Source organism: Ovis aries, chromosome 24 (assembly GCF_016772045.2).
Source record: "Ovis aries strain OAR_USU_Benz2616 breed Rambouillet chromosome 24, ARS-UI_Ramb_v3.0, whole genome shotgun sequence".
NCBI classification, from domain to species: Eukaryota; Metazoa; Chordata; class Mammalia; order Artiodactyla; family Bovidae; genus Ovis; species Ovis aries.
In genome coordinates this window covers 31,203,282-31,221,911 of record NC_056077.1, presented here as the reverse complement: position 1 = coordinate 31,221,911, position 18,630 = coordinate 31,203,282, and the positions used below count along the sequence as shown (strand labels likewise).

The following is an 18,630-nucleotide window of genomic DNA, read 5'->3' as shown; positions in this document are numbered from 1 at the left end:
CCCCTGTGGTGCTCTGGCTGGGTGCTGAATGAAGGGATGGTGGCCAGAAGGCCCTGTAGCCTAGGGAAGGAGGAAGAGACATGAAGGTATTAGATTAAAGCCCCTGGTGAACACCGGGAGAAGAGCCCTTGAATCAAAAGGAGTTCACAGAGTAGTTACTGAGTCTGCCCTTACTCTTTGGGGTCAAAAGAGTTTGGTCTTCATATCTATTATATGCCCAGAATTAATCCAGCATCTTGGATTAATTCTGCCCGCTCTGAGAGTGCTTTGTATAGCACTGGACATCCAGTAGGTATTAATTATTTCTGCTTTGCTTAACTTCTGGAAATCATTGCAGTTGTCAAGTGAACCGGACTATTAAATATTGTATAGGAAGGGTTCATGCTTGTAGCGTTTTCATCATTCCAAATATTGTGTTCACTGAAGCAGAGAGCCTTGTCAAGACAGCCATTACCAACAGTTACAGAATGAAAGCAAGAGCTATTAACTCCTGGATAAAAATTGAGGATATTGTGCTTTCAAAAGAAACAAAGGGAGTTTTGAAATATTTCAGTGGGAAATCTCTTTAGATTTAAATATTTTTAAAGTAGAAGTAGAAATAAAGAAGTTAGTAGAGATAAAAAGACAGTGATGTAAGAGCTTTATGTCATGGTCATATTAAGGTTCATTGTTAAGGTAAAACAAAAAAATTTTTAGCTGCCATGTATCCTGTTTTGCAGGATGATTTTCTTTTAATGCATCCTGAAAACTGACCTGAGAGTTTGGTAAAATGTCAGACAAGCTGACAAATTGAGGGATGCTACGTTAGTAACCAGTCCTTGTTTTTATGCCCAGATTCATCTGTTTGTTGCTGTTGATTCTAGTCACCTCCATCCTTATCTTTTAATGCTTCCATCCTTCCAAATGGAAGCATTAAATCTTAATCTCGTGTGGATGCCTGCCTTGTAGATTTAAGAGAACAAGAACATGTGAACATGCCTGCTTAGCCGGCTAAAGAATTTGTCGCCAGTCAGTTGATTCCAGGAGCCAGCCAGCTAGGTTGTGCAGAATACTTGTTACTGGATAGTTTCAGATCAATAGATTCCTCTGTTCTGTTAACCTGGTCAAGACTGGAGTAGGAAAAGAAAAATCATAGTGGAATACCTAAACTTTAAGTCATAGAGTTTTAGGGCTGGAAATGACTCAGAGTCTAAGACAAGGGCTGTAAAATTCACCAGTTTCCTGAGATTAGACAAATTGCATAAGTGAATGAATTGGACAGGTGTAAGCAACAGGGACTATGAGAGGCTGCAGAGTGTTAAGAATCAGAAATTATTTTACAGAACATTATTCCTTCCTGGCCAACAGTTCTGAGGGCTGGTTCAACTGCCATTTGGGGGACTCTGGATACTATGTTTCAGGTTATGCTTAGTCACTAAGTCATATCAGACTCTTTACAACCCCATAGACTATAGCCCTCCAGGCTCCTCTGTCCATGGGATTTAACAGACAATACTGGAGTGGGTTGCCATGCCCACTTCCAGGAGATCTTCCCAACTCAAGGATCGAATCCATGTCTCTCAACATCACCTGCACTGGCAGGCAGATTCTTTACCACTGAGCCAGCCACCTGGGAAGCCATGTTTTAGGTTCCTTTTTTTTCCCCTTCAGTATGATGACCTGAGTAAAGATGGGAAAAGGCACTTAACCAAGGACAGACAGCCTGTGAGAGCCAGAGCCTGCTGTTGCTCTGAGTCTCAGTCTCATGGTCTTTCCACTGCATCAGGGTGATATCTAAATGAAGGTGGGAGCATTGTGATTTAAATTATTAATTAAAAATGTTTTCTGAACCATTATTTTTTTTTAAGAGAAGAATAACTAACATGTAATAAAATGCATGGACCTTGCTAGATCTTTATGTGTGTATACCTTCCCGGCTGTTTTACCCCTCAGATCTCCCTTGGAGTTCCTTGTGGCTTTTCCTACTCCTTACCCCCTCCACCCTCTCCATGCTCCGTAATCACAGTTTACCGAAAGACCAAGGCACTTGTCCTTACAGAGCTGTCTCTGGCTCTCTTCCTCCCTCCACTGCTCCCTCCTCACTATTTCCTGCTTTAGATTTAGTTGTAAAGAGATACAGCAAACACAAGGGTGTTATGTTGCTTGTATTTTTTTTTCCCCCCTCAGGTAAACCCAACAGGGTATCTCCTTTCAGAGGGTATTGGGGGTGCTGCTTCTCACAATGGTCAACTGCTTTATTCAACAGCATATTTAGGACACATGATATTTGCCATGATATTAATTATTTGGAGGCCATCTTTTCTCTGAAAGAACTTCAGAAGCTTTTATTTCATGATGTTACTGAATCAAAGACCCATATATCATTGCATTGCGCCTAGTGCTCAAAACTCTGGTGACTGACTGAAAATATAGCTGAAAAAAACCCACCTCATAGTCAGTGCGGCTTCACTTTAAAAAAAAAAAAAAAAAACCAAAGCTGGTTCCCAGGCTGAAGCTGTTAAGCAGATTTTTATGCAGGGCTTCAAATTACTAAAAAAGCAGGTTTCAATATGTCCTTTCCTTTGATTTGTAGAGGAGGCTGAGGAGTAGTGCTACGGCTTTCCTCCTCCTTCAGGATTTTACCATATTCTGAAAGCAATGCTTGAAGGACCTATAAATGGATTTTGGCTGTCTCCTAGTGCAGGGATTAACATAGAATTACAGGAGTGCTCTGCGTGGTGGTTGGGAAAATAGGGAGGGTGCTGTTCTCTGTCTTGGATGGACACGGTGCTCCTTTCTCTTGTCTGCTGGTGTTCCCTATAAAGCAGCCTGTCACTTTGAAAAATGCACACACTGTACCATCTTGTGGTTATAAAGGTTAAGTAAGCATCTTGAGCAGTGCCCCACTGCTTTTGTACTTTCCTTAATGTCAGCCGATAAAGGATTATTGAAAAAAGCTTGCAAGGAGATAAAAGGCTTGCAGGTTGAGGTTGAACAATTGAAATTTTCTGTTCTCAGTGTAGTAAATTACCAATGGCAGATTTAACGTTTGTTAATTATCAGAGCAAAGTACTAAGGATTGTTTTCTTTTGCCTAATTAATTACCTCATCTGGAGTGGAATGTTAATTCAGATAAATGATTATTTCTTAATACCTCTGAAGCTTTCCTTGGAGTCTCCTAGAATTGCCAGTACTGAAGTATGGCTTCCTCACATTCTGAGGACAAGATGTAGGATAAGAGGCCAGTATGGCTACTTTCCTGGCTTTGTCCTGTCTCAGCAGATGGCAGGATAACTCACTTAGACTCCTGGTGACTGAGCTGGTTTGCTGTGTTCGGGGAAGTGGGCTTCCCTGGGAGCTTGCATGACGAAGAATCTGCTTGCGATGCCGGAGACCTGGGTTCGATTCCTGGGTCAGGAAGATCCCCCTGGACTAGGAAATGGCAGCCCACTCCAGTATTCTTGATTGGAGAATTCCATGGACAGAGGAGCCTGGAGGGCTATGGCCCATGGAGTCAGAAAGAGTTAGACATGACTGAGCACACACTTCAACAACAATGTATATTTATTTATTTCTGTGTGTAAATCAGATTCATTTTACTGTGCAGTAGAAATTAGTGGAACATTGTAAATCATCTGTGCTTGAATTAAATAAATTTTTTAAACATTAGTTACTTAGTTCAGTCGCTCAGTCGTGTCCGACTCTTTGCGACCCCATGAACCGCAGCATGCCAGGCCTCCCTGTCCATCACCATCTCCCGGAGTTCACTCAGACTCAAGTCCATCGAGTCCGTGATGCCATCCAGCCATCTCATCCTCGGTCGTCCCCTTCTCCTCCTGCCCCCAATCCCTCCCAGCATCAGAGTCTTTTCCAATGAGTCAACTCTTCGCATGAGATGGCCAAAGTCCTGGAGCTTCAGCTTTAGCATCATTCCTTCCAAAGAGATCCCAGGGTTGATCTCCTTCAGAATGGACTGGTTGGATCTCCTTGTAGAACAAGGGACTCTCGAGAGTCTTCTCCAACACCGCAGTTGAAACGCATCAATTTTTTGGTGCTCAGCCTTCTTCACAGTCCAACTCTCACATCCATACATGACCACAGGAAAATCATAGCCTTGACTACACGGACCTTAGTCGGCAAAGTAATGTCTCTGCTTTTGAATATACTATCTAGGTTGGTCATAACTTTTCTTCCAAGGAGGAAGCGTCTTTTAATTTCATGGCTGCAGTCACCATCTGCAGTGATTTTGGAGCCCAAAAAAATACAGTCTGACACTGTTTCCACTGTTTCCCCATCTATTTGCCATTAAGTGCTGGGACCAGACGCCATGATCTTCGTTTTCTGAATGTTAAGTTTAAGCCAACTTTTTCACTCTCCTCTTTCACTTTCATCAAGAGGCTTTTTAGTTCCTCTTCACTTTCTGCCATAAGGGTGGTATCATCTGCATATCTGAGGTTATTGATATTTCTCCCGGCAATCTTGATTCCAGCTTGTGTTTCTTCTAGTCCAGCATTTCTCATGATGTACTCTGCATAGAAGTTCAATAAGCAGGGTGACAATATACAGCCTTGATGTACTCCTTTTCCTATTTGGAACCAGTCTGTTGTTCCAAGTCCAGTTCTAACTTTGCTTCCTGGCCTGCATACAGATTTCTCAAGAGGCTGGTTAGGTGGTCTGGTATTCCCATCTCTTGAAGAATTCTCCACAGTTTATTGTGATCCACACAGTCAAAGGCTTTGGCATAGTCAAGAAAGCAGAAATAGATGTTTTTCTGGAACTCTCTTGCTTTTTCTATAATCCAGCGGATGTTGACAATTTGATCTCTGGTTCCTCTGCCTTTTCTAAAAGCAGCTTGAACATCAGGGAGTTCACGGTTCATGTATTGCTGAAGCCTGGCTTGGAGAATTTTGAGCATTACTTTACTAGCATGTGAGATGAGTGCAATTGTACGGTAGTTTGAGCATTCTTTGGCATTGCCTTTCTTTGGAATTGGAACGAAAACTGACCTTTTCCAGTCCTGTGGCCACTGCTGAGTTTTCCAAACATGCTGGCATATTGAGTGCAGCACTTTCACAGCATCGTCTTTCAGGATTTGAAACCGCTCCACTGGAATTCCATCACTTCCACTAGCTTTGTTCGTAGTGATGCTTTCTAAGGCCCACTTGACTTCACATTCTAAGATGTCTGGCTCTAGATTAGTGATCACATCATCATGATTATCTGGGTCGTGAAGATCTTTTTTGTACAGTTTTTCTGTGTATTCTTGCCACCTCTTCTTAATATCTTCTGCTTCTGTTAGGTCCATACCATTTCTGTCCTTTATCGAGCCCATCTTTGCATGAAATGTTCCCTTGGTATCTCTAATTTTCTTGAAGAGATCTCTAGTCTTTCCCATTCTGTTGTTTTCCTCTATTTCTTTGCATTGATTGCTGAAGAAGGCTTTCTTATCTCTTCTTGCTATTCTTTGGAACTCTGCATTCAGATGCTTATATCTTTCCTTTTCTCCTTTGCTTTTCGCCTCTCTTCTTTTCACAGCTATTTGTAAGGCCTCCCCAGACAGCCATTTTGCTTTTTTGCATTTCTTTTCCATGGAGATGGTCTTGATCCCTGTCTCCTGTACAGTGTCACGAACCTCTGTCCATAGTTCATCAGGCACTCTATCTATCAGATCTAGACCCTTAAATCTATTTTAATTTTAATGTTTTAATTTTAAACATCAGGAAAAGGAAAAGTCTGGATTAGGATCCTACTTAATTCTGGAGTCTACTGTGGTAGCCACAGCTAGATTGAGTAGTGTAGTGGCCTTGCCCCAGAGCTGGGAATGTCTGTGTGTGCCTCTCCACTCTTAAGAAGCCTGGGGTATCAGGAGTGAGTTGAATTGAAGCCATAGAGGCATACAAAGCACCATCATGCCAACACTATTATACTATTAAGTCCAGCAAACTCTGGAGGAGGGGCTGACCACATAGCTTTCTGGCTTCTGCATTTTATTTGGTACGGTGGGTATCTCGGGCTTGCAATCTGCTGGCCTGTGTCTCTGACTACCACTGACCTGGACTGTGGTTCTTGACACCAGGAAGTGGTGTGGGAACAGGAGTCTTTTTCGTCCCAAGCAAAATAAGTTACCAGCCCCCCCAGACATGAAGCTTTTAAACCCAAATATGTCTTCCTGCCTTCAAAACCAGGGTTGAGAGCATCTCAAGTGGGTGCCATATCTCCAGTAACCCTACTTTGTTTCAGTGTAGGGTAGTTGCTTAGGAATTTAAATTCAAGTGCTCCCACATTCACTTTGTTTACGAAATGACTGTAATAAAGCAAATTGTTTCCTCTTCTTCCCCGTGCCCCCTCCATAGTGCAGCCAAGTGAGAGCAAATCGATTCACAGTCAGTTTTGGGTTGCTGTTTTCCTCCCTACCCGAGGAGGAATGCTGCTGCTCTCCCTGGCTGCAGCCCCGTGCTAGGGTGTGGCTCCCTCTCCTTAATTCGTCATCTGAAAGCAATTTTGTTCAATTAAAGATTAGAATTAAATTTCAGTTGTAGGGCTTCTGTGCAGAGGAAATGGTGCATTAATGAACACACAGATGGCATCTTGCAGCCATGCTGTTTGCAGAGCAGTTTCTTCAGGATTCAGATAATGAAAGGGGCCACTGCAGCAGGAGCATCCTTTCCCCGTTGACGTACTAAGTGGGGGCTCTCAGTTATTCGCAAAGAATTCATCATTCTGTGCATGGAGAGGGAAAACACACTTCATCTGAAATATTTGAAATAATGACTCCTAAAATCAGATAACAGGAGCCTTAATGCCCGGTGCCACACAGTAAAGTGCATAATGCGGTTGGGTTGGCACTGAAGCCATGATTTGTGATGATGCTAATGATCTATCCAAATCGATGGGAGTTGAGTACAAAAAGAGACTCTTAGAAAAAGACAAGGCGACTAGTGAATTAAAAGTATGGTAGGAGAGGGAAAACTGTGTAGGATCGTATTTCACTTGTTGGAAGACCCATCTGCTCTTCTGTACACACATTATGGAAGTCTCACTCTCTGTATTACAAATATCCCACAGGGTGGATAGGAAGTTCATATATCTGCCTTCAGCTATTTTTTTACTCACAGTCAGACATGAATGAACAGAAAGATTTATGTCTCATGTGTGGAATATCTCAGGATGGTAGGCTTCTTTTTTTTTTCCAAAGGGAATTGTATACTTAGATTGTGGTACTCTGCACTGCTTTGCTTGATGGCTGTGATTTCTAGGGAAAAGAAACCAGCAAGGGAGTAGGGAGGGTCTGGGGAGCCAGCTTTGGTCTGTATCGTCTTCAGACCTGGGCCATGCAGTGGTCTTCGGCACTCATAGTTACCAGTATATTTTGGTTGCTGTCCAGACCTGTGTCCAGTGTGCCCCGAGTCTCTGTTACGTTTTTGGTATAATCTCTGTGCTGCACGGAATTTCTTAAATGTGTTTTGAATGCAGAGGTCTCCCAATATCAGGTGGCATCCATTCTTAGTCATTAATGTCAGTGTGGATGAAATCTACTTGAGGTTTTCTGATCTCCCCGCTCAGGGATCGTTCTCATTCCTCTTCTCTGTTACAGAGCATCTCTGTGCTGTTCGACAGGGGTTAATGATTCTCTCCTTGAGGTGTTTTCTTTTCGGTGCCTTCCATGACATCACATTTTTCTTGCTCTTTATCTGTGTCTCGTGCCAAGGCCGTTTTTCTTCTGCTCTTATTTCCTTTTCTAGACCCCGGCTGTGCACGGTGCCCTGAGTTCTGTTTTGCTGATTCTTCTCATCTCCCGGCCCCATGAATGCCCATCATCCATTATCAAAATGTCATTAGCTTCCCAATTTTTATTTTCAGTCAGAATTTTCCTTCCCAACTCCCTATTTCTGTCTCTGAAAATTCCACTGGAATCCCAGTGTATCTGTGATAAAGTGTACACATCCTATCTTTGGCTCTTTTTCATCCTTGATTTTTAGTAATGCCCCCTACATTTTGTTTCTTTCTTGTTGAATTTTTGACCAGTATTTTATTTTCCTCCCCTTTTCTTTCCTCTCCTGGGTACTTCTATTCCTTGTCACTTTTTCCTTTTCACTTTTTTGCTACCTGCTTTGTTCAGGTCCTCATTATGCATCATCGGCACAGTTTCAGCTGCCTTTTAATTGGCCTTGTAGTTCTAGTCTCTCTTTCCCCCAAACCTTCCTATAGTTGTCTGTTCATCTACTTACTTCAGCAAGCTGTTCAAAGCCTTCCGTGGCTTCCTGTGGCCTGACAGATGAAGTCCAGATTTCCTTAGCCTGGTGATTAAGTAGCCCCTTCCTTCCCTTAACAACTCAGCCTTCTCTTTTACTGACTTTCCCTCATAGGAGCTCCTTCTGTTCTCCATATTATCTGCTTTTCAAAATCGCACCCTTGCAAAAGCCTAGCTCAGATGCCTGTTCCAGGAAATCTCCCATGGTTTTCCTTGGAGCGTTCTTTGCTGCTCCGGGAGCAAATGGGCACTACCGGTCTATTAGGCCACCTGCCACATACTGTAGGTGTTTATTTAAGGATCTTATCACATGGCTGGGATAGCGGGGATCATCATATTCTTTTTGTATTTTCAATAGTCTGTTAATTTTGAATTCAGTATCCTTGTTGGGAAAATAAATTGTAGAGCAAGTCCTTTCACATAACAAGTGCTAGAGCAGCTCTAGTTAGAGACGCCTGGGTGAGATGAGGTTCTGGTATCAAACTGTGGTCCTGGAGAAGACTCTTGAGGGTCCCTTGGACTGCAAGGAGATCACACCAGTAAATTCTTAAGGAAATCAATCCTGAATATTCATTGGAAGGACTGATGCTGAAGCTGAAGCTCCAGTACCTTGGCGCCTGATGCCAAGAGCCAACTCATTGGAAAAGACCTTGATGCTCGGGAAGAATGAAGGCTAGAGGGGAAATGGAGCAGCAGAGGATGAGGTGGTTAGACAGCGCCACCAACTCCATGGACATAACTTTGAGCAAACTCTGGGAGATAGTGAAGGACAGGGAAGCCTGGTGTGTGGCAGTCCATGGCGTTGCAGTCGGACACGACTGAGCGACTGAACAACAAAAATATATCTAACAGGGCTTTTCCAGCCCTCCTGTCATAATATGTCATGCACTTGTGCTAAGACAAGGCTGGTTAGAAAGGATAAGAGCACAGGATCTGGCTTCAACTATGATTGAGAACTAAGATAGGCAGATTTGTTTCCATCCTTCCAGAGGTTTCCTGGTATAGCCTAGGGTTGTGGTTTGCTCAGCAGTGCCTTAATCTAATCACAGGAATGTTTAGATCCTGGGTTAGCAGTCCAAGGTCAGGAGCATTGGCCTTTCTTCCCTCATTTGCCTTCCAGGTGCTGGATGCCTCTAAGTAACTCCTTAGAGTTACTGTCAGCCTGGAAAAGGGGCCCATGGGTCACTCAGTGGTTCTCTAGTAGACTTGAGCAAGATAACGAAGCCCCAGAAACAGGGTTCTTCAGCCAGGTTTAGACTTCAGCATGTACTGCTAGGTTATCTAGGACCTATTCTGGTATGCCTTTAAAAGAGAATGAAGGAGGGGCTTCCCTGGTGAGCCAGAGGTTAAGAATCCGCCTTTCACTGCAGGACACATGGGTTTGATCCTGGTTGGGGAACCAAGATCTCACATGCCATGGAGTAACTAAGCCGGTATGTTGCGACTGCTGAGCCCACATGCCACAGCTAGAGAGCCTGTGTGCCACCACGCCGTCCCACTTGCCACAGCTAAAACCCAACGCAGCCAGAAAGGAAAAAGAGGATGAAGGAGCAGTGGGGGCTGTGTTGACTGGCAGTATCCTTTCATTTGCTTTGTTATGGGCCATCTGAGGTTGTCTGGGGGTTAGGCAGAGTTTATCTCCTGTTAAAGGAGAATCCTGACTCTTTGGGCTGATTGTTGAGCTGGAGTTTCTGAGGCAGGCAGGCAAGGGGTCAGGATTTAGTGGAGATTGTAATCTGAGACCATGTTCATGGGCTGCCTAGGTGAGTTAATCTTTCATCCTTAAGAAAATTAAGAAGTAAACTCAAGTTTCTCGTAGGTTAAACACCCCTAGAGTTTCACTTGCTATGGACACATTAGGAAGCAGTTTATGTGTGAAGTTTGTAGCTACTGTACACCCTGAACTACAGGCTTTGGCTGCCTTTGGGAATCCTTCATTTATGAAGGATTTGGCTTTACCTTGTTGCTTCCTGAGAAGATGCTGCTCAAACATTTGACTCAAGCTGTAGATACATCAGATGTATCTACTTGTTGCACATGATGCATCATAAAGCATGTGTCACAAACGAATGTTAAAGTTCCTTTTTAAAAAATTGATTTATGTTAATTGGAGGATAATTACTTTGCAACATTATGATGTTTTTTTTGTCACACATCAGTATGAACCGACTGTAGGCACGCACGTATCCCCTCCATCCTGCACCCCTCTCACGACCTACCCCACCCCTTCCCTCCAGGTTTCCACAGAGCCACCGCTTTAGGTGTCCTGGGTCATACATCAAACCTGCATGGTTTTTATCTGTTTTACATATGGTGATGTATATGTTTCAGTGCTGTTCTCTCAAGTCATCACACCCTCTCCTTTCCCTGATGGTTCTCTACTGACAGTCAGTTCTTGATTGAAGTTTTTATCCAAGGCTGGATTACCTCTGCCAACCAGTTTATGTGCAGCAATACAAACTAATCATGAAGATAAATCTTCCTCAAGCACGTGAGACTTCTCCAGAGTTTAATAATGAGTCTGCAACATTTGTTCCATGCTTTTCTTTTTTCCATGATGTGCACATGTTCTTATTTCAATCTCACAACAACCTATGAGGGAGCTGTGATGGTTTGTCTTCCTATTTTATAAATAATAAAATTTGAATTTGCAGTACTTGAAATGGCTTGTATAAGATGAAGCAGGACTTAAAATTTGATCTTAGGCTTCTGGGCCATTGATTGCACTTTCCACAACCTGTATTGACTTTTGAATATAAGTGATACGGGGATTAGGCAGTTTAGGAGTCATTGCACCCGTTTTCCCCTCTGCTAAGTTGGGAAATAAAGAGCTGTCCTTATACCTGTGTACTGTGCTGGAAGAGGTATTTGCCTTTGGTTCAGCAAATGCCTGTAATACATCTTGGTCCTTCTTGTAACAGTCATGCCCCTGGACAACCCCTCCTTCTGAATGAAGCGCATCAGCCCCTACTCATACGTGAGTTTGAAGCGGTGTGCTCCTAAGGCTTGGACAGAGTTATTGGAACATAGGGTTTTGCCTATGAATTATCTACATAAAAGACTCTGGAAAATGATATTCTGAACAACTGTAGGCGAAATTATAGAAGACTGGTAAGAGAGTTCTCCCAGCTTTTGTTAAACACCAGCAATGCTTTTCTGTGTGTACTGTATAATGCAGATGGTGAAAGCTCTGTTGAGTCTTATTTAGGAACCTTTTCCACTTTGATATCTTTACTAGTCTTCCTCCCACCACTAAGCACTTAAACATTTTCAAAAAAGTTTATTTATTTTGGTTGTGCTGGGTCTTTGTTGCTGTGTGTGGCCTTTCCCTAGTCGTGGTGTGAAGGCTTCTCGCTGCGTGACTTCTCTTGTTCAGAGCATGGGCCCTGGAGCTCAGGCTCAGTAGTTGTGGGGCATGGGCTTAGTTGCTCTATGACATGTGGGATCTTAGTTCCTGGACCAGGAATCGGACCCCTGTCCCTTGCATTTGCAGGCAGGTTCTTAACTATTGGACCACCAGGGAAGTCCCTCTAAGGACTTTTAAGTGCTGTCTCATTTTTGGATATATGTTTAATTCTGATTTGAGTAAGACACTGTTTCCTTTATCTTGTAAGATTTCCCATTTGTGTATGTTTTTCTCCAAAAGGTGTGTGAACTCTGTAGGTCAGAGTTCTCCTAACACCCTTGCTTCCTTTTTATGTTTTAAGCCAAATTCTGATTCCAAGGGAAACTATGGCCTGCAAGGCTGGTAGTGTCGCCTCTCCCTCCTTTGTGGATGTAACATGCTTACCTCATCTTCTGAGTTTTACTGAACTCTCACGTCTACTGCATTTTGTGTTCCCGGGGCATAGTGGATGCTGTGTGCAAACAGCAGCGAACAGTGGCAGGCAGGCCTGTTACATGGATTTCCTGTGCTTGTGCACGTGCTCCACTGCCTTCAGACTTCACTCCAAACACAAGTTCAAAGACAAAATTATAGAGCATTAACCCAGGTGCTAAGCCCATCCGAGTTCAGGGTACTAGGTGATTGTGCTTTCGCTCACCCAGGAGGCTGGCCCTGAACTTAACAGATCAGAAAACCTGGCAGAGGCATATATGCCTGTTCTGATGTTCTTTTTGTTTTCACATTAAGGAAAGTGTGGATAAGCTCTTACTTTCTTTGTTTGAATCTCAGGTTTCAGAAATAGGAAAGGTTAGAACATCAATCCATTCTACCATTCACCGTTTATCTGTAATTTGCTGAAATGTTTTCTTCCATCTACTTCCTTTCTTGTCATGTTGGATATGTTCTTAATATATCAGTGTCAAATATTATATCTGAATGTGAACCCGAATCTATTCTAAGTACCAAAATGAAAACAAGATGGCTTTATGTCTAGTTTTTAGCACATTTGGGATATAGGATTATCTCAAATATCATTTTAAGATAAGTTTTTAAAATTTTAGCCTCCTGCACCCCAATTATATAACTCATTTATCTTCTTTGGCCTGTCAAGCCTGGTAAAAATTCTGGGCTTCTCGTGCCTCCTGAGAAAATAGGTTATTTTTTTAAAAAATTAATATGTGACAGATTAACATCCTATGGCCCATTGCAGTCCCCACACAATGGCTGGTTTTGTAGAAGATGCTGTTAGGAAAATTGCTATTAAATTAGCAGAGAGCCCTCTTTGCTCTCTCAGATGAGAACCATGAAGTTGGCTTACACATTCAGGGTGGCACTTGATATGATCTATATTCTAAAGAGACTCTCCTTTTACTAATCAAGAGGCTATCACCTGCTCATACTTTGAAGAGAAAGGATAAATGTTCCAGGACTTACAAGTTCAGAGAAGTGGCTTAAGAGAGTGTGGTGATTTAACAAATCTGTCTGGCTTTGAAATCAGACTGAGTTCAGGTTGTCTGTAGCATAGAAACGGAAAAATTTTAGGCACACATAAAAATGCCCCCAGAGGTTGGGATTTGGTTTCATTTGAGTGAGGTTCAGGAATTTTATTTTTGAAGCTTCCACGAAGATTCACTAAATGGCTAGAGTTGAGAATCACTTGCTTTAACATTTCTAAACCTCTGTTTCCTCATCTGCATGGTGGGAGAGGGCTTCCCTGGTGGCTCAGTGGTAAAGAATCAACCTGGTAATATGGGTTTGATCCCTGGATGAAGATCCCCTGGAGAAGGAAATGGCCACCCCACTCCAGTATTCTTGCCGGGAAAATATCATGGACAGAGCAACCTTGCAGGCTATAGTCCATGGGTTGTAAAGCGTTGGATATGACTTAGTGACTAAAAAACAACAGCAGTGATGGGAGAAGCGGATTTCCTGATATATAGGGTTGTGGTAAGGATTAGGTAAATGAGCACACCATCTGTTCAGTGGTAAAGTGAAAGTGAAATTGCTCAGTCGTGTCCGACTCTTTGCAACCCCGTGGACTGTAGCCTACCAGGTTCCTCCGTCCGTGAGATTTTCCAGGCAAGAATACTGGACTGGATTGCCATTTCTTTCTCCAGGAGATCTTCCCAACCCAGGGACTGAACCCGGGTCTCCTGCATTGTGGGCAGACGCTTTACTGTCTGAGCCACCAGGGAAGCTCAGACGGTAGAAGCTCAGGAAGTAAATGTGAGTTGCTAGTATTATTATTATCCCCCTTACTGCATCTTTGTTGAAATTGAAAGCTAAATTGGCACGTATTTCTTATACTTGAAACATGTACTGATTTGTTAGAAATGCTGCAAGGAGTTAAAATGGTATCTGCCCTAAGAGAATGGCTTGATGAGATTCGAATATCATGCACAACCTCTTGCCTCCTGCCTCCCAGGGATAGTGTGTCAGAGAATGGCTGGATCCACCTACTCTATGTAGAGTCATCCCTAGGGTAAATATTTCTTTGAGGAAAAATTTGATGAGATGCTGGGGATGTGGTAGCACATCAGACCTAGCATAGAGACTGGTAGAGGGATGGAAAAGTAAAATGGAAATGATAATGCAAGAGGAATAAGTGTTTTGTTAAGGATAATGGAGACCTTAAAGCTAAGTAGGAGATAACCAAGCAGAGAGGGTTGAGTAAGCTTGGAGGAAGTAATATCACTGGCAGAGGAAGTTGAAATTTTAAAGAGACTTGAGTTGAGAGACTCATGGAACAGCTGGGGAACTTCCAGTAGTTTAGTGTGTCTGGGGTTTTAAGTGTGCACTGGGGAGGGTGGTTTAGGAGATGGTGACAAGAAATGAGATTAAAGCTGTAAGCGAGGGCCTGGATCATTGAAGGCCTTGTGGACCCAGGCAGGTGAGATTAGAACTGATCCTGAACTGCAGGTTTCGAGCAGGGGAGGCGTGCGTGTAGACTTGGGCTTGGGCGTTAGCACCGCCAGTCCTACAGCAGCGCGAAAGACTGCAGATGTGGATGCCAGTTAGGATATTGGCAATGAAGGTCCAGACGAAGACTCTGAATTGAGGTAGTGACATGGAGTCACAGGGAGCTGGGCAGATGGCAGAGAGATTAAGAAGGTGGGATTGATAGGAGTCAGCCCAGGCCTCGTGTCTATCTGATGTCTAGGATGGACATTCTGCTTTTCTACTCTGAACGCAAGATGCTTCCCTTTAGAAACCTTCAGTGGCTCTATATTGACTGTAATCTGCCCTGAACAATTTGTCATCTTTATCTTTTACTACATTCTTCTATGAATATATTGTGATCATGCTTTGCTTATTTATCCACTCCCCCACCATGCTTTCCCCCAGTCATTCGAGGTTTTTATTCTATCTGTTCTAAACTACTGCACTGAATGTCTAGGAATTTGGCAGTATTTCAAGAAAATATATGCATTTGAAACCTTGGTCAGCCTTTCTCAAGCACTAGAGAGAATCTTGACACTCGGTCTGAAGCATCATTCTGTATAAAGAATTAAATCCTCTCCTGTACATCTGAATGGTGTGAATTTGGTACTTTACTGAAGAGAATAGCCACTTCAATCACTTTTGTTCTGTGAATCAGAATAGACATTATTTGTTTTTTGCTCCTGTCTCAGTTAGATTGTAAACTGAGTGCTAAGGTTTCTGGCATTAATATGATTTTTATTATTAGTGCTAAAAATTGACTTTGATTGCTCTCATCACAGTATTAAACACAAAATCCAAGGGGCTGAAAATATTTATTATGGCCAGCTCTGGTTCTGTTTTTGTGTAGAGCTTGTGGGGTGGAAATGGCTTGCAGGTCTCTATGTTACACAAATACCCTGATAGATGCCTTATAATTTTTATGTAGAAAACGTTTGAGACTTAAAATTTTTCTTTTTTTTTTGCCATGCCTCATGGCTTGCAGGATCTTAGCTTCTCGACCAGGAATGAAACTTGTGCCCCGCTGCAACGGACATGCAGAGTTTTAACCACTGGACCACCAGGGAAGTCTCTATGTTGGAGATTTTAGACTTATTTTAGCATCATACAAGGAAGCACAAAACAGGTTGCCCAGTTGAACCTTACAGAGAGAGCATTGTGACTGCTCATCAGCCATACAGACTGTAGGGCCCTAGAGCCCTGGGGTTGGGCCTCTTTTCAGTGATTATAGGCTTTGTGCCCCCACTGTATATTAGGAAGCGAGGGACACTGTGACCATTCTCAGCATTCTCATAGTAACGTCTAAGAGCACATCAGTGAGCACTTAATCACAATTAGGTGTTCACAGTGACTGATAACTTCTGATTTCAGATTTTTTTTTTGTTTGGGATGTATATATAGGTTGACCTCTGCCTTTTTGATACAGTCAGGTATTTGCTTAATCAGTGCTGAAGTAATAGAATTGTGATCCAAAATACTGAATTTTAAGCTTAAATTAAGTTTTCAGTAGTTTTATAACACATTTCTATTGAGTAACTACCAAGGACAAGATATGATATTGAGAGAGATTTGATGTGATGTTTAAGAGTTCTCTCCCTCAGGAGATTAATATTCTAGAACAAGCAGTGGTGATAACTATTTAAGTCACCTGATTGATCTGGAATTGCATAAAACTTTTACTGCAAGCATTGAAAGAAGAATTTATCCCCTTTCCAGTAAACGTCTACCCGGTATCCATGAGGCTGTTGTAGCTTCACGCTTCCCTGCTGAAATGTGTGACCAGGCAGGTCACACCGACCTGTTTGACTTTGGGAGTTTCCATGACTGGATAAAGTTGGATTTATTTTATCTCCCAGGGAAAACATATGTTGGTGAGCAAGTATTATCACATCTTCTCTTGCTTTTCTGTTTCAATGCAGCATCCTATTCAAAGAGGCAAATCCCAGATGTTTTGTTAGAAGAAATCTGTGGGCCAGATCACATAATACTTGGCGTGTTTGATGGCTGCTGGCTAATTCGCGTGGGACTTGTTACCTAGAGGTAACAAGGCGGGGGACTTGTACCCCCTCTGAAGTCTTCATTGCATTGTTAATAGCAAAAGGTGATCCCCTGACACTTGTTTTAAATGTGATTATTTCTTTTTTTTCTTTTCAAAATCAAGGTATAATTGACATAGAACATTAAATTAGCTTCACAAATACAGTAGTATTTGTCTGCCTTGTGAAATGATTACTATAATAAGTCTAGTTAACCCTTGTCACCATACAAAGTTACAAAACTTTTTTATTGTTATAAGAACTTTGAAGATCTGCTTTTTTTTTTTTTAAGACACTTTTGAATATTGACCGCATGGACTGTAGCCTCCTAGCCTCCTCTGTCCATGGGATTCTCCAGACAAGAATACTGGTAGCCATTCTCTTCTGGAGATCTTCCCCACCCAGGAATGAAACCCAGGTCTCTTGCATTGCAAGTAGATTCTTTCCTATCTGAGCCACCAGGGAATCCCCACGCATATGGTGGTATTGACTATACAGTTAACCCTTGAACAACAGGGGCTAGGGGCACACATCGTGCGCAGAGCAGAACACGCACCTGTAACTACACGGCCAGCTCCCACATCGCAGCCCTCCATCCACATATTCAAGTGGCTGAGGATGGTGTGGCACTCTAGAATGTTTTTAGTGGAAGAAATCCATGTATCAGTGTACTTGCACAGTTCAGACCCGTGTTATTTAAGGGTTGGTTGTCCTCATTCAGTGTGGTTATTTCTTGCAGCTTAGTGATTTATTTGCCAAATGTTGGGATTTAGTTTCATAGGGCATCGTGTTGCATACAGGTCTGAAAGCTGTGATATACCATGCCTAGTTACCATATCAATAGATCACATAGTGCTGTTTTTGAGTGTTTAAAGAAGTACAGGAAAGGGTACCATCAAGGTGCTTGCTTCCTTCTGTGTAGTCTCCACCAGAAGTCTCCAAACTTTTTTGATTATATGCCCCATACTGGCAAAATAAGCACCTCTGTTAAATACTTCCACGTGTGTGTGTGTTTTTGTGTAAGTGTACCCGCCCAGTCATGTCCAGCTCTTTGCAACCCTGTGGACTGTGTGTGGCCCACCCATCTCCTCTGTCCATGGGGTTTTCCAGGCAAGAATACTGGAGTATGTTGCTGTTTCCTCCTCCAGGGGATCTTCCCGGCCCAGGGATAGAACCCCTGTCTCTTGCTTCTGTCTCCTGTACTGGCAGGCAGATTTTTTTATTACTGCTCAACCTGGGAATATACATATACATATACATTCATTTGAAAGTTTGATGTACTACTGGAACAATATATTTTATAGATCATAAAACACACAAAATTAGGAATTATTAAAAAATGAGTTGAAAAACATTTACAAATAGACATTTTAATATAGTGTTTATCCTGATGGATGTCTTGCAGACCATTAGTGTAGACAGGAAGTGCTAAGAGTGCTTGGGAGGGAGATGTCATCCCCAATGTCACACTGGGGCTTCCCAGGTGGCTCTAGTTGTAAAGAACCCGCCTGCCAATGCAGGAGATGGAAAAAAGAAATGGGTTCGATCCTTGGGCCGGGAAGAGGGCATGACAACCCTCTCCAGTATTCTTGCCTGGGGAATCCCATGGATGGAGGACCCTGGTGGGCTACAGTTCATAGAGTTACAAAGAGACAGACACCACTGAAGCAACGTAGCACGCACACACGTGCATGGTACATGGATGGAGAGGGAGTTTTGGGAGAGACATAGCCAGTGAGTCATAGCAGGGCATGGAGGAAGACATAGGGCTTGGTGCAAGCAGTAGGGAGCCATGGACTCCTTACAGGGAGTTCTGAGGTATAGGTGGTGCTCAGTCACTTAGTCAGGTCTGACCCTTTGTGGCCCCATGGACTGCAGCCCACCAGGCTCTTCTGCCAATGGACTTTTCTAGGCAAGAATACTGTGGGGATCTTCCCGATTCAGGGATCGAACCTAAGTCTCTTGCGTCTCCTGCATTGGCAGATGGGTTCTTTACCATTAGTGCCACCTGAGAAGGCCTCCTGAGGCATAGAAGTGGG

At 42.9% G+C, this 18,630-nt stretch overlaps 1 protein-coding gene across 6 annotated transcripts in view; it reads left to right on the top strand.

Annotated features, from left to right (window-relative positions):
* AUTS2 (activator of transcription and developmental regulator AUTS2) overlaps positions 1-18,630 on the top strand; it is a 1,205,607-nt gene that overhangs the window by 249,016 nt on the left and 937,961 nt on the right. Inside the window, exon 1 of one of the 6 annotated variants that reach the window (XM_060406302.1) lies at positions 13,627-13,841. The exons of the other annotated variants lie outside the window; for them this stretch is intronic. The gene's annotated coding sequence lies outside the window, so the exon portion shown is untranslated. Of the gene's footprint in view, positions 1-13,626; positions 13,842-18,630 lie in introns of those variants that run through there. 6 annotated transcript variants of the gene reach the window in all.